The 12,490-nt window shown below is 37.0% G+C and overlaps 1 long non-coding RNA gene across 1 annotated transcript; it reads left to right on the forward strand.

The window, feature by feature from the left end:
- Nucleotides 1–368: 368 nt before the first annotated feature.
- On the forward strand, nt 369–1,765 carry LOC141326331 (uncharacterized). The gene is made up of 5 exons (XR_012353876.1): nt 369–473; nt 561–650; nt 806–835; nt 1,522–1,602; nt 1,683–1,765. It is a non-coding gene; the product is annotated as an uncharacterized lncRNA (long non-coding RNA).
- The last annotated feature ends 10,725 nt before the right edge of the window (nt 1,766–12,490 follow it).

Below are 12,490 nucleotides of genomic sequence, written 5' to 3' on the forward strand. Positions count from 1 at the left end.
CCTAATAATTACAGTCAAAACCCCTTTCCATTCCTTTTATAGCCATGAATAGTGCTTATAAATATATAGTGACTGTGACCACATTAAATGTCAAAAATGACAACATCCATAACACTAGAGAGTCATTATTGACACAGTGTAATAGAACAACCAAGTCAAGTAAATGTTTTCATTACTTTTAGGTTATGTAAAGTGTGGTGCCGAAATCAAATTTCTCAACATAACTCCCCTGCTTTTCCAGCGTGGGTTTAGAGATAAGATTAGGATTTGTAGTGGGTTTTGGAGATAGGAGCCAATCAGATAGCAGTCTCCTCTGTGTATGAACCAAATAAAAGTAGAGAAATCATAATCTGGTATTAAAGACAAGCATTTGTTGTTCTGCTGAGACCTGTAGAGTACTTGGACGTGAAAGACTTCATAAAGGGTGATATTTTTCAGCCTTTCAAAACTAAATTTCACTCTGTTCCACAAAGGTGAGAGAACAGGTTCATAATAAATAAAAACTTTATTATTCATTTATAATTAAATTTATTTTGTTCTGTGTCTTCATGTTTTGGCAGGTGTGCAGTAGTACTGGTGGATTTCAGTAACAATGGCAGTCCAGCCTCTTTGTCTGTTTTTCTTTCTTCTGTTTGTTCTGGATGCTTCAGGTAATTGTTGTGAAGTGTATTTTGTCTAGTTTTATTTTATAAACAAAGTTAAGCTCAAATCTCATTGACTGTCAGATTGGGCTCAGACATAAAATTGTCATGTGATGATTTAAATTCTTTAAATATATACTTTTTCTTTTATTTTATCATTTCAGAGGCAGCACCTCTTAATGGCACGTGCAATGGTGAGATATTGATGCTGTCTTTTAGTGTGTTACATTTGTTCTGTCTAGTTGCAGTGACAGAAGCAGGGCCGTCGCTAGTGGGGGGGGGGAGTGGATGATGATTATAGGGGCCCATGTCCGTGAACAGAGCCAAACCAATCTCTCCACTGTGTCTTCCTGCGCCTAAGCGAACAAAAACATCTCGCCAGTTTAAACATACAAATTTAGAAAAGCTTACTTCAGTACCCACACTGAACACCAAATTGAGATTTGCCTCTTCCTGCTTTCGAACTGACACAATGCATAAAATATGATGTTGAAATAGCCATCTTGGTGAGCACTCTTGAAAAAACGGTTGTCTTAAGTGAATGTAAACAGTTGAGTAGGAAATTGGATGTGTATCATTAAATTGGATGTACGGTCTCTTAAATGGACCATGCCTAAATTATTAGCTGCTGTCAGTGTCTTTTTGTTATTCCAAGAAACCTCTGCTCTTTACTGAATTACTTTGACATTTTAACAAAAAATGTATCTATTTTAAATGTATACAGTGAAGACTGCAATTCTGTTTTACATTTGATTATTCGGTCTCTGTATCTGGACACTTACAAACTTGAAAAAACTTAGACATTGTTAAATTTGTGTGTTTGTTCTAATGTATTTATTTATTTTGTGTGTGTGTGTGTTATTTACACTATTTGAAACAGGGACAATGGGTACAAACTGCACAGAGGCCACGCAAACCCCTGCTACGACCCTAGACACAAAGACAGACAGAATGTGTGTGTGTACGTATCAATCTGATATCAGTTTAATGAAAATACAAAAGGTTTGAATCAGCAATAATACTAACAAAACTTTCTTATAGCAATCTGTAACTATGGATGGACTGCACATGATTGTAGATGTATACGCGTTTTTAACGCCAAGCTTTCCTGGATTAATGCAGAGGTATGAGATGCCATCTCATCATATAGATTCCTTCATCATGAAGACTTGACATTTTCAATTAGCTAACAATAGTTTTTATATCCTACTCTCCTTAGAAAATCTGTTTACGCTACAATGGGAACCTTGCCTCTGTACATTCCTATGAGGAGTACGCCTTCATACAGAACCTGATTAAATCGCAAAATCATAAATTTACTGAGGCCTGGATAGGAGGAAATGACGCTGTTTCAGTATGTTTGTTTTAAATTAATTAATTGGATTTTATTTTAATACATTTGTTCAGCATCTTTTTTTTCTTTTGTAAATTGTACTTGTTTTGAATTATATCATAATATTAAAAAAAGATTAGGATGCAGCTGATACATTTGTCATGTTAGATCTACTGGGCAGTTTCAAGAGAAAACAAAAATGTTTTAGATGCATAAACATTAATGCTGTCTTATTGTGTACCTGTGCAATTTATATATATACAAATATGAAATAATGCCATGAAGGTGTGTGATGGAAACTGAGTGTCTTTTCTGGTGTTCTGTACACAGAAGGGTACATGGCTCTGGAGTGATGGGTCCAAAATGAACCTACATATATGGGCTCCTGGACAACCTGATAATCCAAATGAGAACTGTATTGTGATGAATTTTGACTGTAAGTGTTTTTAATGTTCATGAAATATTATGACCATTGTTTTTATACGGTCTTATAGAACCGTAGTAATCTCAATTCAAATAACCAAATGTCAAATAGCCAGATGTAGAACTGCATTTTAACTACACCTAATGTTTGTGAAATGTTTAGAACTAATAGAACAGAACTGGTTGTATTATCTAAACAAGCATTACATTTCATTAGATTACTTATATTGTAACAATAGCATTTATTTTTGTTCCTTTTTGCTACAGCCACGAAAAACTGGAATAACTACTACTGTGATCGTCGAATGGCTTTTGTGTGTATGAAGAAATAAACACCAGCATTTAAGTCTCATGTTAATTTGGAATGTCTAATTGTCTTGCATCAAAGGAATAGTTGACCAAAAAATGACAATACTTACAACAATACTTGCCCTCAGTCGATCCAAGATAAAGATGAGTTCTTCATCAGAACAGATTTGAAGAAATATAACTTCACATCGTTTGCTTACCAATGGATCCTCTGCAGTAAATGGATGCCATCAGAGCGAGAGCTTAAACAATACAACAATAATCCACACGACTCCAGTCCATCAGTTAATGTCTTGTGAAGTGAAAGGCTACAAGTTTGTAATCAGTTTTTCATTTTTTGGAAAACTCCTGTAATGAATCCTCAATAAATAGCATTGAATTGCTTCTGTGAGGTTGTTTCATTCCACATATCAGATGTGCATTTTCTAAAACAAATTCCTGAAGGGTTTAGGTAAACTTTGGATCTGTGAAAAATCTTTAGTCAAGGGCAGTCCTAATAATTACAGTCAAAACCCCTTTCCATTCCTGTTATAGCCATGAATAATGCTTATAAATATATAGTGACTGTAACCACATTAAATGTCAAAAATGACAACATCCATAACACTAGAGAGTCATTATTGACACAGTGTAATAGAACAACCAAGTCAAGTAAATGTTTTCATTACTGATTTTAGGTTATGTAAAGTGTGGTGCCGAAATCAAATTTCCCAACATAACTCCCCTGCTTTTCCTGCGTGGGTTTAGAGATAAGATTAGGATTGGTAGTGGGTTTTGGAGATAGGAGCCAATCAGATAGCAGTCTCCTCCGTGTATGAACCAAATAAAAGTAGAGAAATCATAATCTGGTATTAAAGACAAGCATTTGTTGTTCTGCCGAGACCTGTAGAGTACTTGGACGTGAGAGACTTCATAAAGGGTGAGATTTTTCAGCCTTTCAAAACTAAATTTCACTCTGTTCCACAAAGGTATGGTTTGAGAAAATGGATCATTTGGAATGCTTTTTTAGTGTATTTGTTTGTTTGTTTTCTTTGTTGTGTACTTTGTTTTAGCTTTTTAGTTTGACTTGGATTGGAAATGTGGGGCTTTCTGATTACAATATAAAAACAGGCAAAAAAAATAAATAATAATAAATAAACAATGCATAAAGAATTTATAATGCATATAGAAATAAAGTTTTTTTTTTTTTTTTTTTTTTTTTTTGAGAAACCAGCTTAATGATCTTTAGTGTGTGGATGCCAGGTCTGTATATTTATTTGCATTTGCATCTGATTTATGGCCCTAATTGGCCAAGCATCAATGACATCTCCGTACTGATCCACAGTTGGCAGTATTGAAATTTGGACACACTGGGAGTAAGAACAGGTTAATAATAAATAAAATTGTATATTTGTTCTGTTCTGTGTCTTCATGTTTTGGCAGGCATGCAGTAGTATTGGTTGATTTCAGTAACAATGGCAGTCCAGCCTCTTTGTCTGTCTTTCTTTCTTCTCTTTGCTCTGGATGCTTCAGGTAATTGTTGTAAAGTGTATTTTGTCTAGTTTTATGTATAAACGCAGTTTAGCTCAAATCTCATTGACTGTCAGATTGGGCTTAGACAAAATGTGATGATTTAAATTCTTTAAAAATGTACTTTTTTTCCCCCTTTTATTATTTCAGAGGCAACACCTCTTAATGCAGTGTTTTTCCACCTTTTTTGAGCCAAGGTACATTTTTAATTGAAAAAAATCACAAGGCACACCAACAATCGAAACTGTAAAAAAATGAAACTCTGTAGCCTATATAAACAATATACAGTACAGCCATTCTCATCGAAGTGTCTTGAACAGGAATCAAATAAACACAAAGAAAAAAGTATCTTATGATCTTTCATATTTCTTCTTCTTTCAAATAAAAAGTTGCAATTAACAATATACAGTCATTCTTATCAAAGTGTCTTGAATAGGAATCAAATAAAAACAATGAAAACACTTTTTTGAGCTTTCATATTTCTACCTACTCAGTGTGAAACCTGGGCCTAACCTGACATGATTACTCTGCCGGTGTCACTAGACAGCGCAGACACTCGACAATGGCATATTATTCGCTGACAATAATTTATTGGTTTTCAAAAAATGTTTTAGACCAATTAGGTGAAATCGAATAATTTCCCACGGCACACCTGACGATCTCTCACGGCACACTAATGTACCGCGGCACAGTGGTTGAAAAACACTGTGCTAGCTAGTACGCAATAGGAGTTATTGTATCTGACTGTAAAAAAGTTAGCAAGCACAACGAAAATAAACTACACCTAAACTTGGTTTATATCTGATCCAGATAGACTGCAGTTCAGTACTTCTTACCTGAAGTTCAGTTCCCCTGACCAGGGGCGTCGTACAGTAGTTGGGTGAAAAGGGGGACTGAATTACCAGGGCCCCAAGTGGGGAGAGGGCCCCTGAGGAGTGAAATTTTATTTTCCTTTAAACCTAATTTTAAGATCACAATGAATGTTGTTAACTAATGTAAATGCCTGGCGAGCCCCCGTAACATAGTATAGCAATCAGTGATGTGCGGGTTGATCCAAAATGAGCGGGTGCCTGCGGTTACGAGTCATCCAAAAATATTTTAATGATATTCGGGTCGCGGTCGGTCGGGTCGTTTGAAATAAAGATACTAATTAAACCTTTGTAATTTATATAGTATTAGACACAATTTTCTATGAAATACATAGACCTACACTTTATTGGCTGAATAATATTTACCTTTTGAATGTTGAGCGTTATTAACTGTTGAATAAATGCTGATGCAGGACAAAATGCCCTATTTCCCAACACGTTGAACTGAGCAATGCCATTGTACCATGTTAATAGGCTACTTTTAAACGCATATAGCTCAGTAATGTCAGCTTTATGTATTTTCTGAGAGGGGGTGGGATTTTTGGTGGGAAAGTCGGGGGAGAGACACACACTTCGATTAGACTGGATAAACACATGCAGCGCCTTAATTGTTAAGAAAATGGTATTCCTAATAATATATTCCTTGAATATTTTGATTATGTCCAATGCTTCCCTTTCTTTTTGGAATTATTAGACACATTTCACTGTCTTTTCAAATGCCTAGGTCTGTTTCATTTCCGTAATTATAAAATTTCTAGCACTATTTTAAACGTTTATTCAAGCAATAATATATAAATTATCTCATGTATGTGCTTGTTTAAAACCAGGGATTAAAAACGAATTCCAAGTAAAAACTGTATTTTTTCTTTACATTTCCAGAGAGCAAAACGAACTGAATTAAATTAAATTAAGGCACTATAATTTCCTTATTCATTTGATACAACTATTATAGCTATACAATTAATATATATAAAATAATATTATTTTGTCACATTCATGATTCCTGAATTTATATATGAAAACTTCGTTTTGAAGTGCATACATTAGGCCTATGTTTGTATAAGAAAATTCGTTAACCTAGCCTCTTAAGTTGATTTAATATTCTTGATAATTTTTTAAAAGAAGTTAAAAGTTAAGAAAAAAAGGAATTAGCTTGTAGTCTATATATTTAGGGCTATAGGCTAATCTTTTTCTTAACCTTTATTACACTGTAGATCGAAATAAAATAATTCTTGATCATATTTAACATCGGAGAATCAGTGACATAATTTAGAGTACTTTGAAAACGAAACTATTTAAATCTGTATAAAGGAAAAAACAAAATAAATCACAACAAGAACAATCTGTATTTTTCTTCTAATCAAGAACATTTCTTTTGACAAAATTACCTAATTAATGCCGAATGATGTTTGACAGTGAACGCATCTCCACCGCATATAGCCTTATATGATCGCTGGTGTCAGTCGCAAATATTAAACATGCGGGTCGGGAAGCGGATCGGTTACAATATTTTCTTTTTTCATTTTTGCGGTCCGAGTTGCGGGCGGGTTAGTTGAAAACGTCGGTCGGGTTTGGGTTGTTTATACATTGACCCGTGCATCACTGATCGCTATACCCAGTAACATAGTAATATGTAGAATAGTAAACTTGCTTGGTAGCTTGGTAACTGTGCAGTGACTCAGCCAAGCAAGGGGGAGGGGTCATCCGACCTCCTTGGCTGTAACTGGTCCAGCCCAGAGCCAATCCACCACCTTTTAACAGTTTATACCGTAAAAAAAAAAAAAAAAAACACCGGCCCACAAAATCACCATCGGCCCACCCGGTATGCCCAATGGCCAGTCCAGCCATGGTTACTTGTGTTGTCCCCTTTAAGAGTTTAAGTATATGCACGAGAGTGAGATTGTGTCAGAGAGGAAAACAGAGCGAGCCGAGTAGAAGCAGCAGGTATTAGTTTAATTTGTTCCTTCTATTTCAGTATTTTTGTAATGTCCAATTATTCTTCTTTAATCAAAAAAAATTTATATATATATATATATATATATATATATATATATATATATATATATATATTAGAAGCAGCAGGTACAAGGGAGGAGAAAATAATTAATAAAACTGTAAATTGGATATAATTCAAGCTGTTTATGGACTCGTGGACCTGTGGTGGTGTCTAGTGCGTGAATGAACAGAGTGGACGAATTAACTCGTTTTGTATCTAAGTGTTTTGCTGCTGCATGCGAGAGATCTCCGGTGGGGGAGAGGATTAGAGCCTTATCGGAGATTGAGCGTAAGTTATTTCGAAACATGTTTTGAAGGCTGTTATAATGTAAATTAATGCACTTTATTATATGTATAGAAAGAACATGCAGTAATTGTTGTGTTTTATGCTGTTAAGAGGGGAGATTGAGGATATGTGATACTGCACGTGCCAAGATCCACACGTTTGTGAATCCAAAGTCTCGAATAGCAGTGAGTTTTGTTTATTCTCCCAAAGTGTGTTCACCTGTATACTGTTTAAAGAGTATACTGTTATCTTTAGTCTGTTTGCTGATTAATATGCTTAAAAGAGGTTAAAATGTGAATATATGTAATATTTCATGTATAATCAGACTGTGTTTTCTTTTTCTTTTTGTTTGTTTTATCAGCCACATACAGGCCACTGCCGTTGTTTTGTACAGCCTTCAAAAGGTTGATGACATTGTTTGCACCAGTTCAAGTCAAGTGGGGCTTGTGATTTGGGTTTTTTGATTGGACATTCATTTTCTGAAGAACATTTTTTATTTATTATTACTTGCTATTTTATTCGCAGTCCGACAAACCTTTTCCTGAACAAAACATTAATGCTGAGTCTCCTTTGAGGCCCAGTCAGGAATAAAAGAATCCTCTTTTTTTAGATGGTTTGACTGTGTCTTTTTATTTAACATATTAAAAGGACGCCCAGCCGGCCACATCTATTTTGGCGTCAGAAGTGGGATTCTGTTTTGTTCAGGGTTAATTTATTTTTGTCACAATAGTGCAAAGGTAGAAGGGTGCAAACAACGGTAGTGGCGAAAGGTAACTGAGTGCTAGAAGGACCTGCATCAGTGACATCCTGACAGAGAAGAGCGGCAGGACCATTGGGTGTGAGGGCATCGAGAAGGACAGTGCATTTTGAACTGACTCTTCGAGAACTGAGACTTTCTGTGACTACAGCTCAAAGTCATGGATGCTGAGGATATGGACGGTGCAGCCACAATGGCGGAGAACATTCAAGGTGCAGATGCTGCAGCAGCAGAAATGGACACTGAGGGAGGTAACCCCATCTCACAGCTTCAGTCCCAGATCCTGGAGTTGGGACGTAGACATGATCAAGTAATGTCAGCTCTTTCTAACATGTCTAATGTCCATACTAGATCCTACAGTATGTGTATATACCAAGAGAGAGACAAATTGTACCTTTCAGTGGGAATCCGGGTAAAGACTGCCAAAATGTTGACGAGTTCATTGAGGAACTTGAGAGGGTTATAAGAGTGAGGGGGCTGAGTACTGAGGATCAGGTAGATTTTTTCCTTTCCCACCTAAGGGGATCAGCACTAGATGAAGTTAGGCTACCTAACACTGTTCGGGAGGCAGACACAATCTGTCAGTTTAAATCTAGATTAAAGACACATCTCTTTAACTTGGCTTACACATAAAAACATTAACACATTCCTATAACTCAAATCCGTTAAAGGATTGTTAGGCTGCATTAATTAGGTCACCGGAACCGAAAACACCTCCCATAACATCTGTTCCACTCGTTGCATCGTAAAAAGAATGGCATCTACGCTAATATTAGTCTGTTTCATTCTTATTCCGAGGTCACCGTAGCCACCAGACCCAGCCTGTATCCGGATCAGATGGTCACTGCAGTCCCCCGGATCCAGTCCGTACCCAGCTTAGATCATGGATCACCACCTGGAGATGACTTCAATAGGCTATATGCACGCTCCACTTCCGCATTCCACATCAGACCGCAGTCCTACTTCCGGTTGTTGGAGTCATCGGCGAAGCTGAGTGAAATGGCTGAGAGGTTGGAGTTCACCCGGTGCTTACTGGAGTTACCAAAAGTAACAATCAATGATGTAAGGCGAATTGTCTTGTTGTTCAGCTCTACCCCACAGAATAAGATGGAAAGGGGATTTAAATTTTACGTTTCCTCTTACATCTGTAATTATGAAGGTAAGTTGCTAATGCTAACTAGCCTTAGTAGAAGTTATTTTATTTTTTTTAGCCTTAGCAGAAGTGTTTGAAGATTTATATTTGTACTAGCTATCCACCAGCGGCTAATAGCGTTATTTAAAACACGTTTTACTTGCATGGGAGCCAACCTCAAAATACAGTAAGATTTTTTTGCTGAAACAGTGGTAATGCTGTTACAGGGTAGCTGAGTATGACTCTGTTGTAGCCGGATCTGTTGAAGGTACCATAACTTTGTTATAACACCTTGTTTGAAAGACAGGAGACCTTGATTGGATCCAGCATAGTGTTTTTGATGTTCCTTTAGTACTATATTTAAATTCAAAGACAGAGTTTTCATATCACAGCTGAATTCCTAGCTATCCTATTCAGCTATCTTCTATCGTGTCTGTTCTACATTAAAGGGCTGCATATACTTTTACCTTTTAAACCTATTAACATCTTTTCTTTTTGCACTTTAGGTGACACTGCGAGATTCTGTGCCAGTTGTGCTGGTACGGAGCTCCTGCACCTGTGCAGCCGGCCAGGCAGTCTGCAACCATTTAGTGGCTCTGCTCTATCAAACAGCACATTACTCCGAAAGCGGGATGTCAGTTGTGCCAACGGTCCTTTCCTGCACTGAAACCGAGCAGAAGTGGCATAAACAGCGATCCATGGTTTGTTTTTGTCACATGTGTAACGTTTGTTTTTATTTAGTGCTTGTCCTAATAATTTGTCATTCTTTTCCTAGGGAGTGAAGCCTGGGCCTGTAGATACCATGGTTGTGGTGAAGGCCAGGCCAGGGACAAGTTCAACAAGCGGGATAAGGTATTATTTTTACTTAGAATGTAGAATCTGTGTTTAGAATTTGGAAATAGGTACAGTATTGTAAACTTGACTGAGATTTCAACAGAGGATAAATAGATAGACTTTACTTAAATTATCTAACTTAGAAAAATGTTACTATGAATTTTTGACAAATTAAAGTTATTACAACTACATTTTATGGCACCATAACAAATTGTAGCAGGTTATTAGTGAGATCTTCAGTTATTTTTACAGTATAAAGCTGGATCTTCTCCACCAAAATACCTAATTGTCAATACAAACATTACTGCATTTTAAAAACAGTTTTCTTTTTGCTGTCTTTTAGGTCAACACTACAGGGTGGGCCATTTATATGGATACACCTTGATAAAATGGGAATGGTTGGTGATATTGACGTCCTGTTTGTGGCACATTAGTATATGTGAGGGGGCAAACTTTTCAAGATACGTTAAAACCAAGCACACCATTGTTTTTCTTGTGAAATTCCCAATAAGTCTGATGTGTCACATGACCCTCTTCCTTTTGAAAAAACAAAAGTTGGATCCAAGATGGCCAAACTTTTAAAATGGCCACCATGGTCACCACCCATCTTGAAAAGTTTGCCCCCTCACATATACTAATGTGCCACAAACAGGACGTTAATATCGCCAACCATTCCCATTTTATTAAGGTATATCCATATAAATGGCCCACCCTGTATAGAAGGCCTACAGTGGTGATTTGCCTGTCCCTTCAACACTTAACCCTCAAGCTCATTATGCTGGATTTGACCCACACAATTTGCCACTGATCTGTCACATGAACATCTCTGATGACAAACCACTTGTTGACTCTGTCTTTGGGAAAGTGCAGGCTGGGAGCATCTTGTCCTACCACCATCCTCTACCAACACCTGGTGGTATCATTACACATACAGATGCCCCTCCCTTTCCTCAACTGCCACCAGAAGACTGCCACATACCACCTGCAGTTTGCCACCTTGTGCCAACTAGCCAGGAACAGCTGCACCTCTCATCACTGGGTGTAACCTGGCCACAGTCTCACCTCATCGAAGCATCAACAAGAGGCCAGAGTGCAGCACCTGAGTGGCATGTCTTGAGAAAGGAGAGAGTGACCGCTTCCCAGTATGCCATGTGAGAGATGGGCGAACAGCGGAAAACCTGGCAGAAAGGATTATCCGGGGTGTAAGACAGACACAACAAATGAAGAGAGGGCTGGACGTGGAGACTGGAGCATTAAAGGACTATGCAACTTTGAAAAATCTGAACTTGACTAAATGTGGACTAGTTATTCGCCCCGACGCTCCCTGGCTCGGAGCCTCACCGGATGGGTCTGTGTATGATAGCCTGGAGAGACCTTGCTTTGGTCTTGTTGAAGTTAAGTGTCCCAATGTGCAGAGCTACGTAGACTGCAGATACCTCACAATGGAGCATGGCAAACACCAGCTAAAGCATAGCCATGCTTACTATTGGCAGGTCCAGGGGCAACTCCTAATCACCGGCATGCAGTGGTGCGCCTTTGTTGTGTGTGCCATTGATGATATGTTTGTGTAGCGGATCTACAGAGATGATGTTGTGTTAGACAGTATTAAGCTGAGGTGCGATTTGTTTTTCTTTTACATTTACCTACCCAAGTTCTTGTCTTTGAACTAGGGTAAAATTGTAATTTTTCTGTCATAGTTCTGGTTAGTTTTAGTTATGTACTCATTACCTCTGGTTCTGACCTGATTTAATCCTGTTTTACAACATTGTTATTTTAGTTCAGAGTTCTACCTTGTTAATATGTTAATGATGTAATTTGTTACTTGGGTTTCCATTTACACATACACTCAACAACAAACATACTGATATACTGATACATTCACATGATTAACTTTACATTTCTTTAAATAACACAATCTCTTGAGCTGTATCTGTGTGATGATTGTGATGACACAGTATAGCAGTATGTTCAAAGGTTTTTTTAATGATGCTTGGGTTTAACATGTCTTCATGTCTGTCGGTCTATATACATTGAAATACTGATGTGACTTTGTTTTAACAAATAAATAAAGAGGTAACCTAAAAAGATAATATGTGAATGTTATTTATAAAATATAGTTTTACAAGACAAATTGCTTACTCAATAACTTAAAACACATAAGATGATGATTTACAAATGTATTCATGTTGTTAGATTTTTTACATAACTATACACAAGATGTTTGATTATGAAATTTACTATTTACAAATGATTATGGTGACAATTCTTTTTACTACGAAAAATGACACAAACAACATAGAACTGTAACAATCTATTTACAATGGCAAATTAGGATTTAGTGGCCCAGGCTTAAACAAGCGGCTCATTTTGGTTGTTGACCAAAATGCAGGCAACAGCAAAAA

The sequence above is a fragment of the Garra rufa genome, chromosome 1, assembly GCF_049309525.1.
Source record: "Garra rufa chromosome 1, GarRuf1.0, whole genome shotgun sequence".
Lineage (NCBI taxonomy): Eukaryota > Metazoa > Chordata > Actinopteri > Cypriniformes > Cyprinidae > Garra > Garra rufa.